General features: G+C 37.8%; 1 long non-coding RNA gene and 1 pseudogene across 3 annotated transcripts in view; one reads left to right on the forward strand and one right to left on the reverse strand.

The window, feature by feature from the left end:
- Positions 1–271: 271 nt before the first annotated feature.
- Positions 272–19,055, reverse strand: part of LOC149107241 (uncharacterized) — a 31,826-nt pseudogene continuing 13,042 nt past the window's right edge. Inside the window, exons 3-7 of the transcript XR_016209538.1 lie at positions 18,280–18,381; positions 15,421–15,528; positions 14,355–14,456; positions 10,623–12,977; positions 272–2,372 (exon numbers count right to left, since the gene is read on the reverse strand). The product of XR_016209538.1 is annotated as an uncharacterized LOC149107241 (transcript). The remainder of the gene's footprint in view (positions 2,373–10,622; positions 12,978–14,354; positions 14,457–15,420; positions 15,529–18,279; positions 18,382–19,055) is intronic.
- Positions 5,810–10,563, forward strand: LOC149107242 (uncharacterized). 2 transcript variants are annotated; one of them, XR_016209309.1, is made up of 4 exons: positions 5,810–6,241; positions 8,045–8,166; positions 8,607–8,810; positions 9,135–10,563. It is a non-coding gene; the product is annotated as an uncharacterized LOC149107242 (long non-coding RNA). The 2 variants fall into 2 exon arrangements; XR_016209310.1 differs by having other exon boundaries at positions 5,810–6,227.

The raw sequence follows: 19,055 nt of genomic DNA on the forward strand, positions 1-19,055 counted from the left end.
GAATTCAGGTCTCGATCTGGCTAAAATACATTTTAGCAATACATTTTAGCATGCTGCTCTGAGCCAATCAAAAAGAAGTTAGTTACATTACCAGCCTATCAGAAGTGAATAACTCGAAGAGAAATTTTGTATCTCCAAGCAGCCATGTAATGTTCTGTTAATTTTAACATATGAACACCGATTAAATACCAAACCATTTAATTTCTGCAAGGAAAGTCGTGATTCATTATGTAACCATAGCAATGGTGATCTTTTGAAGATATTGTGAAGATATTATGTTTTCGTAAGAAAGCTCACCCGGTATTCCATTGGTGTTTATATAATAAATGCTGATTCAGTACTGGCAGGAAGTATTCCAGATTGGATACAACTTTCTATCTTTGGATTCTTTTCTAAATGCCCTCTGAAATTATTATAATAGAAATAGAGTTTTTGTTATGTACCACACATAAAAAAGATAGTTTTGTTTCTCAAAATAATATAAAAACCAGAATATTAATGAGTTGGTTAATGCTTCAATATTAATTTTGTAAAACAAAGTAAAAAATTGCGAAAAAAGGTAATAAACACACAACTTTAATTTGCCCAGACAAAATTCCATCCTTTCAAGAGGCCAGTTAGTACTCCTGACTAAAGCAGAACTTGAAACATTAATCTGGTTGATCTAATCATTAGTCTGGCCAATCCAAGGAATTTTGCAGAATATCATAGCCTACAACCATGTCATGGATAAAAATTAAATCTGATTCAGTTGTGTGGTATATAATGAAGACACAAATACCTTGGTCATATTACCAATTTTTCCTTCGATCTCAGTTTGCCACTCCATATAAACTTACTGTTACATCAAGTAAAGATAATGATTGACAATTTGCCAAGCAGTTGCGTAGATCAAAATCACATGCAATGTTTCCACCATCTAGGTCTTGGTTGTTCACCGTAAATTTCAGCGTTGTTAATGACTCACTTTTTGACAACCTGTCAAACAGACCTTGTAAGCAGTCTACACTCACTTCAATGCGTGGAAAATTGTTGACTGTCAGAGCTAGTGTTGTCAACGAAGTGTTAATCACTAGAGCTTTACCCAGACTGTCTAACCACTCTCCACTTGTGATACCATAGTCACAGATAGCAAGACAGAGCGTACTTAATGACGTGTTGTTTGCCAAACCATGAGCCAGACCATCTGTCCACTGACCACTTATATCATCGCAGCAGAGATTGAAGTTGTTAAATTTAAGGGTGAGTGTAGCCAATGATTTGTTCCCTGCCAAACCACCACTCAACCAGTGTCCCCAGATTCCCGACATGTCACCATAGTTGTTGATTACAAGCTTTAGAGTACTAATTGAAGTGCTTTTGGCCAAACCAATATCCATACCGTCTGCCCAGTCTCCACTTATGTCACTGTAGTTGTTGATTGTAAGGCTGAGGGTAGTTAATGACATAGTTTGCCTCAAACATTCACCCAGACCCCTCCAAAATGTAGTCATATTGCGGCAGTTGATGGTAATCCTGAGAGTTGTTAGTGATGTGTTTGTTGTCAAACTGTTGGCCAAACGTCCTTTAAATTCACTCATCTTACTGTGGTCATCAATAACAAGACTGAGCTCAGTTAATGATGGAAATTTTGCCAAAACATTACCAAGAGTGTAGCCCCATTTTCCACTCATGTCACTGAAGTTGTTGATTATCAGACTGAGTGTAGTCAGTGATGAGTTTTCTGCCAGACCATCACTCAAGCCATGTACCCAGTCATCACTTGCATCACTGAAGTTGTTGATTGCAAGAGTGAGGGTAGTCAGTGATGGGTTTTTGGCCAAAGAATCACTCACACCATGTGCCCAGTCTTCGCCTGTGTCACTGTGGTTGTTGATGGTGAGGTTAAGTGTCCTTGTTTGCCTTTTCTTAACACTGTCAAACAGTGCTGTTAACTCTAAAGGAGCATTAACAGAGAGGCCATGGCTTTCACAAAAAGAATCCTGCAATGAACTGTTCTGGTAATCCATTGCAGAAGAATGAATTTGAGTATTTAGCAATCTTTGAAGGACAGTTCTCCTCTCTTCAGTCAGCTCGCACAAAATGTTGACAGTAACAGACGGTAGTGTCTTGTGTAGCTCGAGGCATTTTGCTAAGCACTCTGCAACATCATCTGCTATTTTCCCATAGACATTTAAAGTCATGCTGGAAAGAGATGACCCTCTTAAGACTTTGCCAAGGGCTTCTGCTCCGCCACAATCAAGCTCACCCCAAAGGTTTAAAGTTAAGGAGTGTTCTGATAGCGGAGCTCCGGCGGCCCGAAGGGCCGCCAAGCGGAGCCCCATACCCATATAGGGAACAAAAGGAAACCCATGAATTGATTTTCTCATGGTTATCATAGCTAGCGGTATTGCTCGTGGGCGCGTACGCACGACGGCGACGACGACGACGACGACGGAGTCGCGCAAGATGGCGGCCATACTCCAGCTAATAGGTTGACAGAGACATGCACCCGCGGTTTGTAGCGGGAGAATGCCATTTTTCTTGGCGGGATTTTTAAAGAAAAACGATAGCGGAGGTTGATCTAATATTTTTAAGACAGGGTTCCACTGAAGCAATAAACAGAAAGCAAGAATTAACAGGCAAAGAAGTAGCGAAGAAGATCGCGAAAAAGACTGAGCGGGCCAGCGCTGGGGAAGGAGGCGAAACAGTACTGAACAATGCCGTAAATTATAGCTAGTCAAGGGCTAGAGAAAGGAAGTGAAACAATACCGAACAATGCCGTGAACCAAAGTTAACGAGGGCTATAGAAAGGAGGCGAAAGTACCCGACAAACTGATTCAGAAGACTGCCGAACTCCCCATGGCCAGGTTCAAAATTCGCGCGAACGTGATGCTGTGCAGCCGTGCAAGAAAATTCAAAAGTCACCTGATTTGGTCAGGTGATGAACAAGAGAAATCAAACGTACCCGAGCGTTTTAGAGAAATTACAAAACTGTAAACGTAGCGGAAAGAAGTGGTTGATTCGTTGGTCTATCGAAAATATAACTTCAGTTCAGTCTTCATAACTTTTGGTGCAAGTTTCTGCCTGGAAGATTTACACTGGCCGAACTGAATTGCCAACTTGCGGTAAGTGACTTTTGTTGTTGCGTTTGCTATGAAAATTAACAAGTTGCCTCGGCGATAGAAGCTTATTTTCAATTGGAATCCATTAAAAGTCTTCCTAATTTGAAGCCATGCTGTAAGAGATTTTAAAAATTGCATGGTTTTAATTTCGCTCGTCTCTAAACAATAACACGTGGGTCGCTTTGGAGGTTGCTGGAAGTTGTGAACAAATTAAGTTTTCTGTCTATTTTCGTCGTCAACTTAAGCTTATAACCTCACGTCTAAAAATTAGCTTATCCAAAACCGTACTTGTAAACACGGCCGGGCGAGTTTTGAAGTTTTCTCTGAGTTAGTTAGCACTGCCGCTTCGTAGACTGCTAAAATTTCTTCTGTTGTTGAAAACCGAGAAAGGTCTACAAACCATTTTAAGCCGAAGCGAACAGGATTTGCTAAATTTACTTTTGTTCCTATGTGAATATTTGCATATTGTGATTACAAAGTATGGAGATTTCCTCGTTTTGTTAGTTCGATTTATTCGGTTTGGCGAAATGCTTTTGTGAATTCCGAGGTTAATTTGGTTGAAGACTGGTAAAGCTACTGCCAATAAAATGACTGCAAAGCTAAATTAAGCCGTCGGCAAAATTACAGACTCTCAGTAATATTCAAATTTAAGCGTGAATAATTTTTAAACTTTAACACCGCAAGCTTAAACGAATTTTCTTTATCCTCTCTTTTATTCGGTCACCTTTCATTGAGAAGGGATTTGCTGTTGATACTCGAGCTTAGATGTAGTGATATGCATCTTGTGTTTATAATGTAGATTTCCTCGTTTTATTTTGTTGTCTGTCCAATCAGTTCGGTTTGGTGAAATGCTTATATAGTCCAAAATGTCGAGTAGACGATTATGCATGGCAATCCTGTCTACAAATAAAGCTCTGCTTTGATTTTGATTGGCTATTTCATTTTATTATATGGCTAGCTCCGTGAGCGGGCAAGATGAATCAAATCCTGCGCTGTGATTGGCTACCCGAGCGGGCAAGATGGAGCTATCTTGCCCGCTCGGGACTACCCGCCGTGTCCCGCAAGAAAAATTTCCCCGAAAGCCATATAATAAATCCTTTATTGACCAAGCTTGTTCGGTCAAGATGGCTGGATATTGGCCTCGTTCTTTTTTTGCGTGTTTTTGGACCTCGACTCCGTCTCGGTCCATAAACACGCAAAAAAAAGAACTTGGCCAATATCCAGCCATCTTGACCTCACACTTGGTCAATAACCCATACTTATTTGTGCCACTGCTTTTGGTTGGGGGTACATGGACCCTATTTTCTTAATAAGAGGTTATTCCCCAACACAGTATTTACACTTAATATGGAAATGTTCCTAAAAAGTGAGATGGTACTAATTAACTCGGTAAATTGAACAGTGTAATAGAAGTTCTTGCCCTGACCATTTCTCGGTAATAAGAATAACTTTTACATACATATACACACAATTTAGTTGGAGAGAGTGTTCTCCTATCTCCACTCTCTCTCTCTCTGCTCTCTTCTTCACACTAATTTTTTATTAACTAACTTATTAAATGAATGTCACTGACTGTTTTCTTTGTTGTGCATGCATACTTTTTTGCTCGTCGAAGTTTCAGTTTCTTCCTGGCTGTACAGTTTCCTTTCTCCTGTCCTGTACCAATTCGTTTGTGACATAACTTTGTGAATTCTCTATTCTCCTTAAATATTATCTCATCAGGTTGATAGAATGCACTCTCAGAGTGTTCCATCATTGTCTTCAGTCGCTACAATTTTCCGGAAAAAAGCAATAGTTTTCTTAATTTCCTTTTACTTTGTGTTAGGACGTTTTAGCATGCCTGTAATTGGCCCGTGGGCATTACAGGAGAATAATTTTCAAGTAAAGAATTACATTCATTTTAGTGTTGAATATTTTAAATTGTTATGAATTAGGCATTTCTTTTTATTTTTTATTTGTTATATTTTTTATTTTAGTCGCACGCAATGTTTTATGATTTTACCGAGGTATACCATGTAAATGTAAATAATGCACTGGAATTGGCCAATCAGAGTGTGCATTATATCGGTTTTAAACACAAACCATATATAATAAATGACTTGTATGTGAATGATATTTTTATTACAGAGAACTGGACAGGGCAAGAACTTCTTCTTTTGTGAATTTATATATTAATTCCTCTCAGTGCTGTCAAAATGTCTCAGGAACCTTCATTTCTGATAATCTATTATTTTCCACCATACCTACAGCACAGAAGCTCACCAAATCCTAACTGATAACTAACATGTGTGTATCTCTAGCCTTTGCTGTGTGCTACATGTATATTCTGTTATCCTGCCTTAACTACTAGAAACAATTTTGAGAGAGCTGTTGCAACAGTTTCACTTAAATTGAATTCCAATAACAGCGCTACATGTAGCAGTGTTATTGAGTATGAACATTATGGAGGATTTTAAATTTTTATTTTTTTTATGATTACAGACGACAACAAAACATACATGTGTATACATAACCTGATGTTGGTGTTGGTTACAAACCGTAGTTCATAATAGTCATCCTGTTACAGGTAAGGGGGAAAAGTTCAGAGAGTTTAGAACATTTCTTCCTCCAGCACACCTTCTGTCTATAGGTGCAATAATTTAGAGGTTATATATATATATATATATATATATATATATATATATATATATATATATATATATATATATATATACACACGAAGAGTAATGTAAAGTTACTGTATAAACTTAGCTTTAAAATCTGACATTTGAACGCCTCCTTTGCTAAAATTAGTCACGATTTAATTGTTATCACTCCCTGTGAATTCATAGAGATTCCAGAGGCAAATTATCACCTAATGTGGAAGTCCTGTCTTCAAGTGAGGGAAAATGACACAAAAGAGTTACAATGAAAGTAAAAAGAATTGTGAATGTTGATATGGTGTACATTATACATCATGTAAAGGTATTTGGTGACTGCCAAAGGCATAACATTTCATGTATTGCTTTTTCAGGGCAAATTATATAACAGTGACGTTTTAAAAGGTGTGATCAGAAAAATAATGAGTACATTGTCCAGGCAGCACCAGTTTATGGACGGCATATGCAGACAGTAAGAGGAACTGTAAGTACTACCACGTAAGTTAGTTTTATGCTTATGACTTCTTGTTCTTGGATTTTGTGTCATTTCATAACAAGAATAGGTAATGAAAGATGCAATAGTTGTTGCAATATATTTTTGAAGGAAAACTTATAAGTCTGCCTATGCTGGATAACAGCCATGTGTAAACTGAATGTGAAGCAAACACTCTGTTAAAGATGGGGCAACCCTAAAACCCAGAAACCGGAATCCGGAATCTGGAGCCAAAAAACCGGAATCCAGAAACCGGAAACCGGAGTCCACAAATCAAAGAAAATAAGTTCTTCAAATATGCGAAAATTGTTTTGCTTAGCTTTTTGACTGTAAAAAGTAAGCTGCTAAGTAAAAAGGACCTCAAACTTAACCTTTTTTAAAACAAAAATTCCCCGTCTGTTGAAATCGTGCAACCGTTAATTTTAGTGAGGGCTATGATTATGAGAATCTCAGTAAAGTGCGTCTTAATTTTATTCCAAGCACCTTGAGAGTGTCTAAAATAAGCTTGCTGGTAATTGCCATTTTGTTTAATAAGTGATCTTCAATTTACCAGGAGTGTAAATTTATTCTTTATGTCTAGTAGATGCTGAACAAGATAGAAAATGTCATAGAGAACAGGATGTCCGTCAGTGGCAGCCCCCTGTACATTGACAGTCACGCCCCCACTTTCGAAGTCCAAAGGCTAACCCATCTGGTCTAAATATGAAATTTGATTTTTCCAACAGATATGAGACCAATTCCAGATTAACACAATTTCCACACTGATACTGTGACAAATCAGCCTTTCATACTCTTGGCGGCCATCATATTAAAACAATTTGTAGAAATGTTGCACACTTACTTCTGTCTGCTTCTCACTTGCTAACAGATCAGACCACATGTTGTTAAAAGATGCTAAAAGACTGCCAGAAACTCACTGCAATAGCCCATAATAGCTTGTTGTTAATGTGCTGCTCACCAGTCTTCTCAGAGCAATTTGATCTAGACAAGAAGTGGGCTCTCACTAGGGCCAGCTTGAACAAAAGATGGGTAACTTAGCCTATGAGCAGGCTCTCGTGTTTGGGCTGGGGACGTGAGTGGCAAAGCTGCATGAAGGCTCTTGGTGACATGCCAATGCAGAAAAACACTAGATACCTATTTAGCCTGCTCAGACACTAGAGACAGATACTAGAGCCTGCTGGCAGGCTATGAGTAACTCTATCCACCCAAAAACTCAGTAACCCTGACTGGATAGTGATGTACCCAATGGATAGCTTTATGCAGCTTTTGAACAACCAGGCCAGATATATAGCTAAGGGTTGTTCAGAACTAGTCAATAATTTTTTAGCAATTACAGTCTGTGGCTGAAGTAAAGCCAAGAAAATAAATAACAAAATAATTTTTGCTCATATTTATTTATTGGACATTGCTGAGGTGAATTATTTCTATCATCATTCATAATATCTGGATTCCAGATTCCGGTTTTTGGTTCCGGATTCCAGATTCCAGATTCTGGATTCCAGATTCTGGATTCCGGATTTCGGTTTCCAAATTCAATGTTTTAGGGTTGCCCCAGATGATGTATGTGCATATGTTAATCTTGAATAATCTGAAATTTCAGAGAGTTTAAAAATATCATATCATATCTGTGATGGTTCTGAGGTGGAGGGCTGTTACATGTACATGTAAATGTCTCAAGCACGATTTTTCACTCATTGTGATTCAGGAGCAAATAGTTTCAGTATCTGTTGATGTGCAACAATCTACACCAATATTTCAACCTAATAATGTACAGTGTATATTAATTAACCAAATTATGCTGTTTTTAGTTGACCAGTGCTACTACATAGTAATGTGATGTTGAAGTGCACAAATTTACAAACACACCCAGTGCCAACTTGTCAAATATATGAACTGGCCAGACAGTGTAGATTACAAAATTCTCTGAAAGGTAAGATGTTTCTTAAACATTATTTTGTAATTAATGATTTCTCAGACATTGTTTTCTTCAAGAGGAGATTCATACCCCGCATGGAGGTTTTTTCTCTATTAGAGCTCTTGATTCCTGATACTTTAATTTGGAATTTCTAAAGACTGGCCATGAATGGGTGTTGGGTGTGAATATCTTCTGAAACTGCACATTCATTCATTGAGTAGGCAAGAACATCAGTATTTATCCTGACAAACTCTGATTTTCTTCTGGAAGCTGAACTCATATACAGTTGTACAGTTATATGTACAACCAAACAGCCTGGATGACCCTGTGATTGGGACTGTGCACATTGTTGTAACCCTCAATGTTCCAGTTTCTTGTTTGAAGCAAATTGCATTTGCTCTCGAAAGCAAGTGGCGAAGTTCATAACAGTTATGTAAGTTTGCTTTGTATTTCAGGGCAGAGCCTGCCACAGTGAAAGTTGGAGTACCAACCCCTAGCATTTGATTCACTACTAACACTCAGTAAACAACTAACAATGAAGTACACTGTATATCAAAGAAAGGAATTACATGCCTGTTCCTGTCCGTCAATATATGAACAGTTTACAGATGGGGAGCCTGTATTAAAACATCAAAGATTTTCAAAGCAACCATGGTCTGGTGAGATATTTCTGAGGAAATATAAATTTAAGGTCCTTATGATTGCTTATATGCATTGATTTTTATTGTAAACAATATCTTACTGAGTGTATTTTTCTTGTGTACTAATTGTTGTAGAACACAGAGATCACTGTTATGACAGAGATATTAATTTGTGAAAAGTTCTATAAACAAATGCATCTGGGAACAAATTAATTTATCATGGATGCAGCTCCTGAGAGATCCCCAATATTAATGGAACATACACTGTTCATACATGTAAAAGTGTTCAGTAATTCATTACTTATGATTGTAATGCTTTGTTTGGTTTCTCTGTATTTACAGACAACTTGATGGGATTATAAATTCTGCACCAAGTTCATTGAATAAACTGACTTGGAGGTTCAGTTCTGCAACCCATCCTGTCTGTAGTAATATCATAGCTGCAACATTGTGACAGATACACTGCATTACATTATTAAAAAACACATATTAACTAATTATTTTTAAGTGCCTTTAAATTAATCAGTTTTTCTTCGAGATAATTTACTCATGGTTTATTTAAATAATTGGCTTTTTGGCTTTAAAATGATATTTATTGAGCTTGTAAATCAATTTTGTGATAATCTGCATTGGACATGGCATAAATTGATATTTTGCCAACACGAAATGGAGAACTGGGTCTTAAGCAAAGTTGCAGGATTAGCATTTTTGTAGAAAGAAAGGGTTGAGAAATTTGTGACATTCTACAGACAGCCTTGCCATTCACAATGTCCGATAAGGTTAATTTGTTCCATTCTGTTGTAGAAATAGTGTTCTCTAATTTATAAATTATTTCAATCTGTTGTTTAAATGATTGCCATATAACCCCATGTCTGGCTTTGGTGCATGTAGGATATTGATGTATTTTTTTTATCCATTTTGCTGTAAATTATCTTAATTGATGTGTCAGTCAAAACATATCTTGGATATGCTGGGCTCTTCTGACAAATGTACCTATGCCTGATAACCTTGGAGTGCATTTGGTTGTGTAGTGCAAACAAAATACATGTACATAATATAACTTCCTCTTAGCTTACTGATAATTCTTGGTATAATTTAATCATAACAAAATTAATTAATGGAACCCAATAACAGCTCTTGTAGTCCACAATGCCAGTCGAGAAAAAGAACAAATCACATTGAAATTGAATAATAAAATTATTATTAGAAACCTAGGCAAGTATTCATGATCAGCAAAAAAAAACTATCATAATTACCATTCATGTGAGGGTGATTTTGCTTATTGCAAACCCTTCCAGCAGGAGGAGACTCCATACAATAGTGAAGATGGCTAAATGTATCTTTGGGGACAAGTTAGAAAACAAAACTTTCCAACTTTTCACATATGTATACTGTTTTGGTATTTTTGTGAGATTTCATTTGGTAGAGATTCAGGGACTGAGTATATTGTAACCACTGCATTTCAATCAGTCCCCACAACAAAAAAATGTGTAAGCTTCTTTTGTGTGGGAGTCCCCATGTTAGCCAAGGAAGAATATAATGATTAATAATAATGCCTTGTCTTTCTGAATAAGGTAGGAAAGAACAAGAAATGCCACCAAAAAGCACAGAAGACAGTTCTGTTATGTGATCAAAATTTTTGGTGGCTTCCAAGAAATCCTTGAAATCATGGCTCTATATTTCATAATCACACCATCTTACATCTCGATCTGCTGATGTAATACTAGTTCCGGCTGAAACTATTAAATCATTCGCAATTTACCTCATACAAGTTGGATTATTTTCATTAGTGTCATTCCGAAAAATAACTGAGGAGCTCCGCTTTTAGGCTGGCCTAAATCTATATATTATAAAATTGTTGTCTAGCACAAGAGGGTGAAGATGATTTATCCAAGTGTCTGTTACTTGACTGATGGGGTTGGGATGAAAGTCATAAAACATCAATGACTTCTTTGCTGAAATTACATTCTGGACAACAGTTGTCCAGTTGTCGGGAAGCTCTCCATACACTTTCGTTTTCACGTCATTTAAAGAACGATTTTGTAGAAAACCATCCTTTAGAGTTAAGGCACCATACTGGGTTAAGTCCCCAAAAACCACAAGACAAAAAGTCTTCAAGACAGTTACTGTTGCAAGCCCTTTGCTAACAGCAGAAGCTAATGAATCCTGCATCTTTCCCAAAATGAAAAGAGAGAGAGAGAGATCAGTGACTCGTTTGAAAGCACCTTGATTAAAGCTGTTATTGCAGTATCACTCATTAAACCATCAATCTTGAGGATAACTGATTCCAATGGGGTCTCTGCAGACAATCCTCTTTCAAGAGCACTAGCCCAAGCCTCGCCCCTCTCTTCTGTAAGTGTAAATGTTACAGTTGTTAAGGTCTTGCTTACAGCCAAACCCTTTCCAATGACATCCGCTACATTTGCAGGGATGCTGAAAAACACATTAAGAACAAACTGAGATAAAGTTGAGTTTTCAGAAAGCCCTTCATACAATGCCATTGCTAATGATGTCGTCATTTCATGACCAGAAATGACAAGTGTCGTAAGAGGCAAGCACGACACCAAGGAATCTTTGATGGTATCTACTTCGTCATCTTCAAGTGAATCTGCATCACGCACGACAAGCCCAGCTGGAAACTGCAATTGTGAGAAGGTTTTGCATGCCTTCAAAACTAAACAAGGTTTTCAGGGTAGCATTCAAAACTGTTAACAATCTCTATATTCGGTGGTAATGGGATGTGGGAACAAAGAGTAACTGCCATTTGTTCTGGGTTTCCACTTTCATTGAAGCCCTCTGTAAAGAATGTTGCTGCTTCTTCTCTGCATTCAAGCCAGTCACAGTCACTCTTGACCATCTCACCAATTTGTGTGAACAGAAACTTTGCTTCCTTGTCCAACACACCGATAACAAAGAGGAACACCTGGCGGTACTTGCTGACAATATCACCAAAATGCAAATTAAAATATTCAAAGATGTTAATTGGTTTGTTTAGTAACAGGTGGACTAGGTACAATGCAGCCAGGTACTCTTGAAATGTTTTGTGAAGATAACAATATTCATGTTCTGGCTTTATCCTCTTCAAACTGGCTTCCTTGAATACAAGACCCAGGAAGCGAGCTGCCAGATCTTTATTTAGACTCTCAAATTTGGCCAGTTCTGCTTCACAAAAGCAATGACGATCTGTCAGCAGGCAGTTCCATGCTAGCTCTCCCAAAGTGAGTATGCTCTCTTCAAATTGCTGTTCTAAAGCAATGTCGTCATCTGGAGCTTTCAGTTTGTTTTTTGCACAATATCTCCTCAAAAGACAACGGATGATGATTTGATACAGCTTTGTTCGAGAAGATGGCAGTTTCTCTTCATAGTCCTCAAACACAACACAAAGAAGAAGTAGATTTAACGGATTGGTACAAAGCGCATGTAGTAAAGCATTTTCTTGAATTTGCTGAATAAGCTTCTCTGCATTCGATGCTTGCTCTGGACAGACATTCTCAAAATGCTTTCTGATGTACTCAAAAGCATCCTCTCCTGTAAAGTTCTCAATCTGCAACAGTATGTCAAAGCTGAACTCTGCACGCACTGAAATTCCTCTCTCTTGACGGCAGGTGGCTAACACATAGCAAAATGGTAAAATTCTTCGGTTCAGAAGTTTATCCACATGATCTTTTGATTTTTCAGGAAGTTCATCCAAACCGTCCAAAATGATTAAAATCTTTCCCTGGTTATGAATATCCTTGATGTAATCCATAAACTCATCCTTGGCATTTTGATCCATGTCTTCAGGTAAAAGTTGCTCACTGATGGCTTCCATTAGATCTCCTTCAATGTCACGACATTTCAAGAGTAGCACAAATTCTAATCTACGTAATACATGCAAATTCTCCTCTGCGGGTTTTTCATTTGCCCAATCATAAGCAACTTTAAGACAAAACGTTGTTTTTCCAGTCCCAGGACTTCCCTCTACTAGCGTCATGGTATCCTCACATTTGTTAAAACTCTCAAATATGTCACACAAGTTCACAACATTATTTTCAAGCTGGAAGTCTGTTTTTCGTCGTGAAACAAACTTTAACCTTGTGTACACATCTTCAAGTGGTAACTGAATGCTATTGCACCAAGGAAGCGGCTTCAAAAGAGACCGTCGTTTGTACTCAGCTTTGAGAATTTTAACTTCCTTCTTGTGATCTGCAACATACATGAAATTAAGTGTCACTAAGTTAAAGGCAAAGTCTGTTCTTGGACCAAAGCAGCCCACAACACCAGAGGTTATTCTGGTTTCTACACCAGGCATTGCAATGACACAACTAAGCCATAGCACTGCTCTCTCTGGATGAGACAAACATTAGTCTATCACAGATTACTCCAGCTGTTTGTTACACACTGCTTTGACTGTTAACCACTAACCATAAATCGATTATGCTAATGGATGGGAAGAAACACTGTGGGAGCGAAGTCACATGCCACCTTCTGTTGACATTAAATGACATCAACAGAAGACAGGACTAATGGACTGGGAACAAACTTTAAAACAAAGAGAAAGAGAGAAAACAACCAACAGATCCTATCCCTAGAGGGTTTCACTCAGCAATGTACAGATCAGAGTGCGTGCAGAGTCCTCCCTATATTATAATTAGTAATATTGTGCAGATTGAATTGATTCTTTAAATTTGCAGTTGCGTTTGCATACTCAACAGGTTTTTCAACATTTTTTTTTTTTTAAGCTGAGTAATAGTGAACATTCTTATTGGTAGCTAGGTGTTATGGAAATGTGACGGGTTGTTTCCCTCAACATAGCATCCATTGCGGCTCGTGTTTTCTACATTTCTCGAGTGTTTTCAAATGCCCGTTGTGTTTTATCACAGTGTAATACACAGCTGAGGCTTCTTCAAAAAGGAAACCATGCCAATAAAAAACATCTCATCATCTCATCCCACTGGCGACTAGTTCTTAATATCTGGTCGCCAAGACCTGATTTTTGGTCGCATTGGTGACCAGTGAGTCGCAATTTCGACCCCTGATAGCTAGAACTTTTCTCAGATAAAAACTGTCGTATTTTATTAACTTTAGATATAAAAATCTTGTGTTCATTCTTAAGCAAAACTCCTCTCTCATTTTAACTAATATATAGATTTAGCCAAGCCTAAAAAGCAGAACTCCTGATGACAATAAGTTAACCTGCCTTGAGCCTGTAATCCAATTGAAACCTGGGCAGCAGTCAACTTCAACAAAACACATGAACTTGATGAGTTCTAAACATGAACCCGCATTTTGGTCACATGATATTGTTCAGCAAATACCTTGTTTTGACAGGTGTCTTGAACTGAACATAGCATGGATGCCCAGTATCAAAGATGTAAACCTGCCCCTCACAACCTCTAAGAGAAAAGACCTGGGAAAACTGAATTACATGAAGGGGTGTATCCCCTGATGGACAATCAGATGACAACCAAAATGTTTTAGCTCTATGGGTTACCAAATTTTCTAAGCAGTGGGGCTCTGCTCACGTACCTTTGGTGCGCAGCAGCTCCACTAGATCAAGAACTGAGCATTTTGGACTGTTACCTTCATAACCATGTGTTGCTAATCTTCTTTTCTTTGGAGACGAACTACCACTATGGTATAAAGACCTTTTAGACTTTTTTGAAGCCAGTTTCTCTGCTGAACCTGCCATGAAAACATCAAAACACCTTAAGGTTGCATACCTTATTATTTTTGTAATTTCTCACCAAAAGAAACTTGTTTTTCAACAATAATTAGACATTAGACAACTATTGACTGATGGCGCTACAAATTAAACTATTAATTGACCAAGCATGAGGTCAAAATGGCTGCAGTTATGGCCAAGTTCTTTCATTTTCTTTTGATGTTGCTTCTCAATCGCTTCCCATCTATTGCAGCTTCAATTTGCTGATTAATTAAACTTGTTTCAACCTGTTCCTACATGTCTCATTAATTATGCAAATGCAAGTGTTGTTGGGCCAATCACGTAGTTAATGGCTCTGGATGGGGTTTAATTGATAGCAGAGAATTGGTCAAAACTTTAAATGTTGGCTGAGAAATGCCCTGCTTTTCAACTGATAGCTGAGAGTCTGGCAAACTCATCCAGACTCTCAAATCACTAAACACTTAATATCTAGCCCCAAGGGAAACAAAACCAGGTCACTGCTTCCTGTGGGGCCAGTCATTATGTGTTTTGTTACATCTCCCGAGGCAACTCAAAAATAGAAAAAACTGCAAAAAAATTATTTGTTTGATGCCGCGTGGCACAAGAATTTGCCATGGTTTAAAGGTGCATGACCTGATCAAGTGCGAGTCAAAACTTTAAGTTGTCAGTTAAAGTTGTCATTACCCCTTAAAGCGGCCACCCAAAATGTAATACACATAGTTTGGCTTTCTCTGGGAAAAGACAAACAACAGATAAGAGTCCGAAAAGAATTTGACGACTGATAAAAACATTCAAACACGGGTTTATTATGATTGTCTTGATGTGATTCTATGTTTACTATGCAATTAACCCAATCTAAGAAATATTCAAAGTACATAAACCCCTATTTATTGGCCAACCCCTATTTCCATGAGTGTGCCCCCTTAATAGAGGTTCTACTGCATCTAAATTTGTACTTCTTACCTTCATCAAGACTCCTGGAATTTGCAACTCCTTGATTGGACTGAAGGTTCCCTGGGGATGTACATCTGCCCTCTATCGAAGCAGAATCCCATTCATGAGCAGCAGTTCCTATCAAAAGTTGAAAATTAATATTTCTGCTGTGGTTTCAAGGTACACGACTTGATCAAGTGCATGTCAAAAGTTTAAGTTGTGAGTTTTATTTGTACTAGGGAGTTAGTGAGTTTTGACCCATGACACATGACACATCTCCTCCAATCAGACCATATTTTTGAGTTGGGAAGTATAACAAGAAACTTCATCAAACCCATGAGCTGATCCTTGATCAAACTCACATGCAAGGACCCATCCAATGTTTCAACAAGATTTCAAAGCACATACCCTGGACTAACCTGGCATGTTTTGATTGGTTTGTCAACTGATGAACTACTGTTTAACTTTACAGTACTCGTAATTTACACACCATGTGTAATAAAATGAAATAACTAACGATTCCCTAACTAGCAAAATTAATCAAACCATCAATTCAATTTTGTCAAAATCATAACTAATAGTTGTCCCCACATGTATTATACATGTCCTTTGTCTCTACCTCCTAAGAAGTGTATGAAATAATTCTATTACTAGGCATGTAATTTTTTGGGCAGTTACAGTTGACCCACTATAAAAGTAAAAGCAGCCACCCCATTGACACCTGGAGCTTTTTGGGAAAAGTGCATTTTTTAGACATTGTGTACTTCCAGAAAATATCCATACCCCCACCATGGAGGAAATTTTATGCACGACCCCCCATCTCTCCAGAATTTCCATTTTCTGACACAAAGATAACCTCAACAACCCTCCAGAATTTCCAAGAGTAAAAATATTATGATCACCCCCATACTTTCTGGAAAAATTCATTGTGTCAAGAAAGTGTGTTCAAGTTAAAGTAAACTCCCCAAACACAAGGCCATCTGCGTTGCACTCACTGCTGTTTAATCTCAATTTATTGTAACACCTGAAGATATGCACGAACAAAACATATAGCAATTTATTTAAACATCTTTACAAGTAAACACAGATAAAATGTTAACTCATCAAATTACCTTCCTATATGACTATGCCCCTGTTAAAATGTGCTGCAATTTTCATTGAACAGCCGATAAACTGGGTGTGGATGAAATTGACACCATACTTTCATTGTGAACACGATCACTAAAACACTTGTGAAGAAAGCCAATTTTTACTGCAGAATTACATACAAATGGACAGAAATAAACAAGAACTAGAAATTCTCAAGTCTCTGAAATCGTAACATCATTTCTCCCACTATAACGAAACAAATTTTCACAGAAGAAATTGACTGCTGCTAGATTGCTTAAAAGAGCTTCAAAGACAGACATGCAAAACAAACTGGGCTAATCAACGGTGCTTTTCGATCCATAGTGACTTCATGTAGACTAATAACAAGTAGTGGCAGCCATGTCCATGAAAGAGCATGTTCTTTGCACTTGTTAGCTTCCAATTGAAAGTATTTTTTGAAGAAAGAACATTTATTTCAAATATAATGCGATTCAAATACAAGTATTCAAGCTATAACTATTTTTTCAATTGAAAGAACTACTTATTAGGTATAAGACAAGATTTCTTAACAGACACATTGATACTTGATTCTGTATCGAAATGAAGAACATCTGGAAAATAGATCGACTCTCCAACCCCCCCTACCCTCCAGAATTTCAAGTTCCCTCTGTGGTGGGGGTATGGTCGATATTTTCTGGAACCACATGTTTTTGACATGTTCCGCATGGATATGAGCTAAATTAACTCCAATCTACTCAAAAAGGCATGAATACAACATGAAAGCATGCCTTTCTTTCCACTAGCATGGCATTTTATGACATTTTTACTTGGGCATGCACACAAAGCCAAATTTTGAGATCTGGACACGAAAGTGACCTATGTCTTTAGCTTTTTCATTGTGTTTTTTCATTTTTTTTATCTGTTTTTATCCATTTACCCAGGTTTTGCCAGGCTGATTAGCAAAGTTTAACACTGCGTTTTCGCAATTCAGCACTGTCAAGGTCATCGTGAGTGTGATAAGTGAATAAAGATAGTGAATTTTAAGCTTGGTAATGAAATGCGAAAAGTGACTGTTAATTTCACACAGTATGCAGGACACCTGTCACATATGAACTCAGTTAAATGACCTTGCTCTCCATGAGTTCTTGTAGCTCAGTAGATAGAGTGTCTACTTGGTGTTCTAAAGGTCATGAGTTCAATTCCTGTCAGAAACTCAGAATTTTCCTTTGTCCCACACTGGTGTCATGTTGATCAGTTCGCTTTTCACATTTCATTACTAAGATTAAAATTCACCATCTTTATTCACTTACCACACTCACAATGACTTCGACAGTGCTGAATTCCTAACAGTATGTAGGACGCATGTCACATATGAACTCAGTCAAATGGCCTTGCTCTCCATGAGTTCTTGTAGCTCAGTGGATAGAGCACCCGCCTGGTGTTTGGGAGGTCATGGGTTCGATTGCTGTTTAGGACTCAGAATTTTCCTTTGTCTCACGCTCGTGTCATGTTAATCAGTTCACTATTTGCATTTCATTATTGCCCTTAAAATTCACCATCTTTATTCACTTTAATACCCATAGTTTGGCTTTCTCTTGGAAAAGACAATGGCAGATAAAAGAATTTGAGGACTGATAAAACATTCAAACTCATGTTCATTATGATTGTCTTCACATGATTCTACATTCACTACGCAATTAACCCCATCAAAGTATTCAAAGTACACAAACCTCAATTTCCCTGAAGGTGCCCACATAATAGAGGTCCTACTGTATGAAAAGTTTTACTACTAGCATGTACCTTCATCAAGACTCCTGGAATTTGTGACTCCTTGATTAGCCTGAAATTTCCCTTGGGATGTACAACTGCCTTGTACAGAAGAAGACTCCCCAGTAACAGTTCCTATCAAAAGTTGAAAATCAATATTTTTTACAATACAAGCCAAAGGGACTGCAAAATTACATGTACATAAAGCATGTCTACTACATGCATATGACATGCAGCAACCAGGCACAGTGACCGTGCATGCAACACACAAACACGTGTAACTGATTACATGCAATAGACTTGATATTGTGTAAAATTATGTGCAGTCGTTCAACTGGAAATCATATTTTTCACAAAAACAAATAGTCACCTAAAAATAATGTAAAACAAGTATTGCTAATGTGCCATGAAACAATATGCAGCAGTACAATAGGGATTAAAAAGAATTTCAGACATGTGTAAGACATCCCAGGTGGCTTGGCCTTCCTACCTCACAACCCCAAGCTGTGTAAACCTATAAAAGAGGTCACATATGTGCCGACAGGCTTGCGAGTGGACCACAACATAGCAGATACTGGGCAAGTCTTATCATGAATAACCATTTTCTGGCAGAAAATGACAGTTTTGGTAAACTCGGTCCAAAATCTAATATGATGGCAGAATATAGTCCTTGGTCACAGGAATGGTCACAGAACTGAAGACCTTTTTGGGTGAAAATACACCTGAAGCTGCAGGGTTTGGGCAGAGGATACAACATGAGTTTGTACCCTTTAAATTGCTAGCAAATGCAAAGACTACTAGTTCAAGCC

The sequence above is a fragment of the Orbicella faveolata genome, unplaced genomic scaffold, assembly GCF_042242905.1.
Source record: "Orbicella faveolata isolate gen_17 unplaced genomic scaffold, um_ofav_v1 contig_27, whole genome shotgun sequence".
NCBI classification, from domain to species: domain Eukaryota; kingdom Metazoa; phylum Cnidaria; class Anthozoa; order Scleractinia; family Merulinidae; genus Orbicella; species Orbicella faveolata.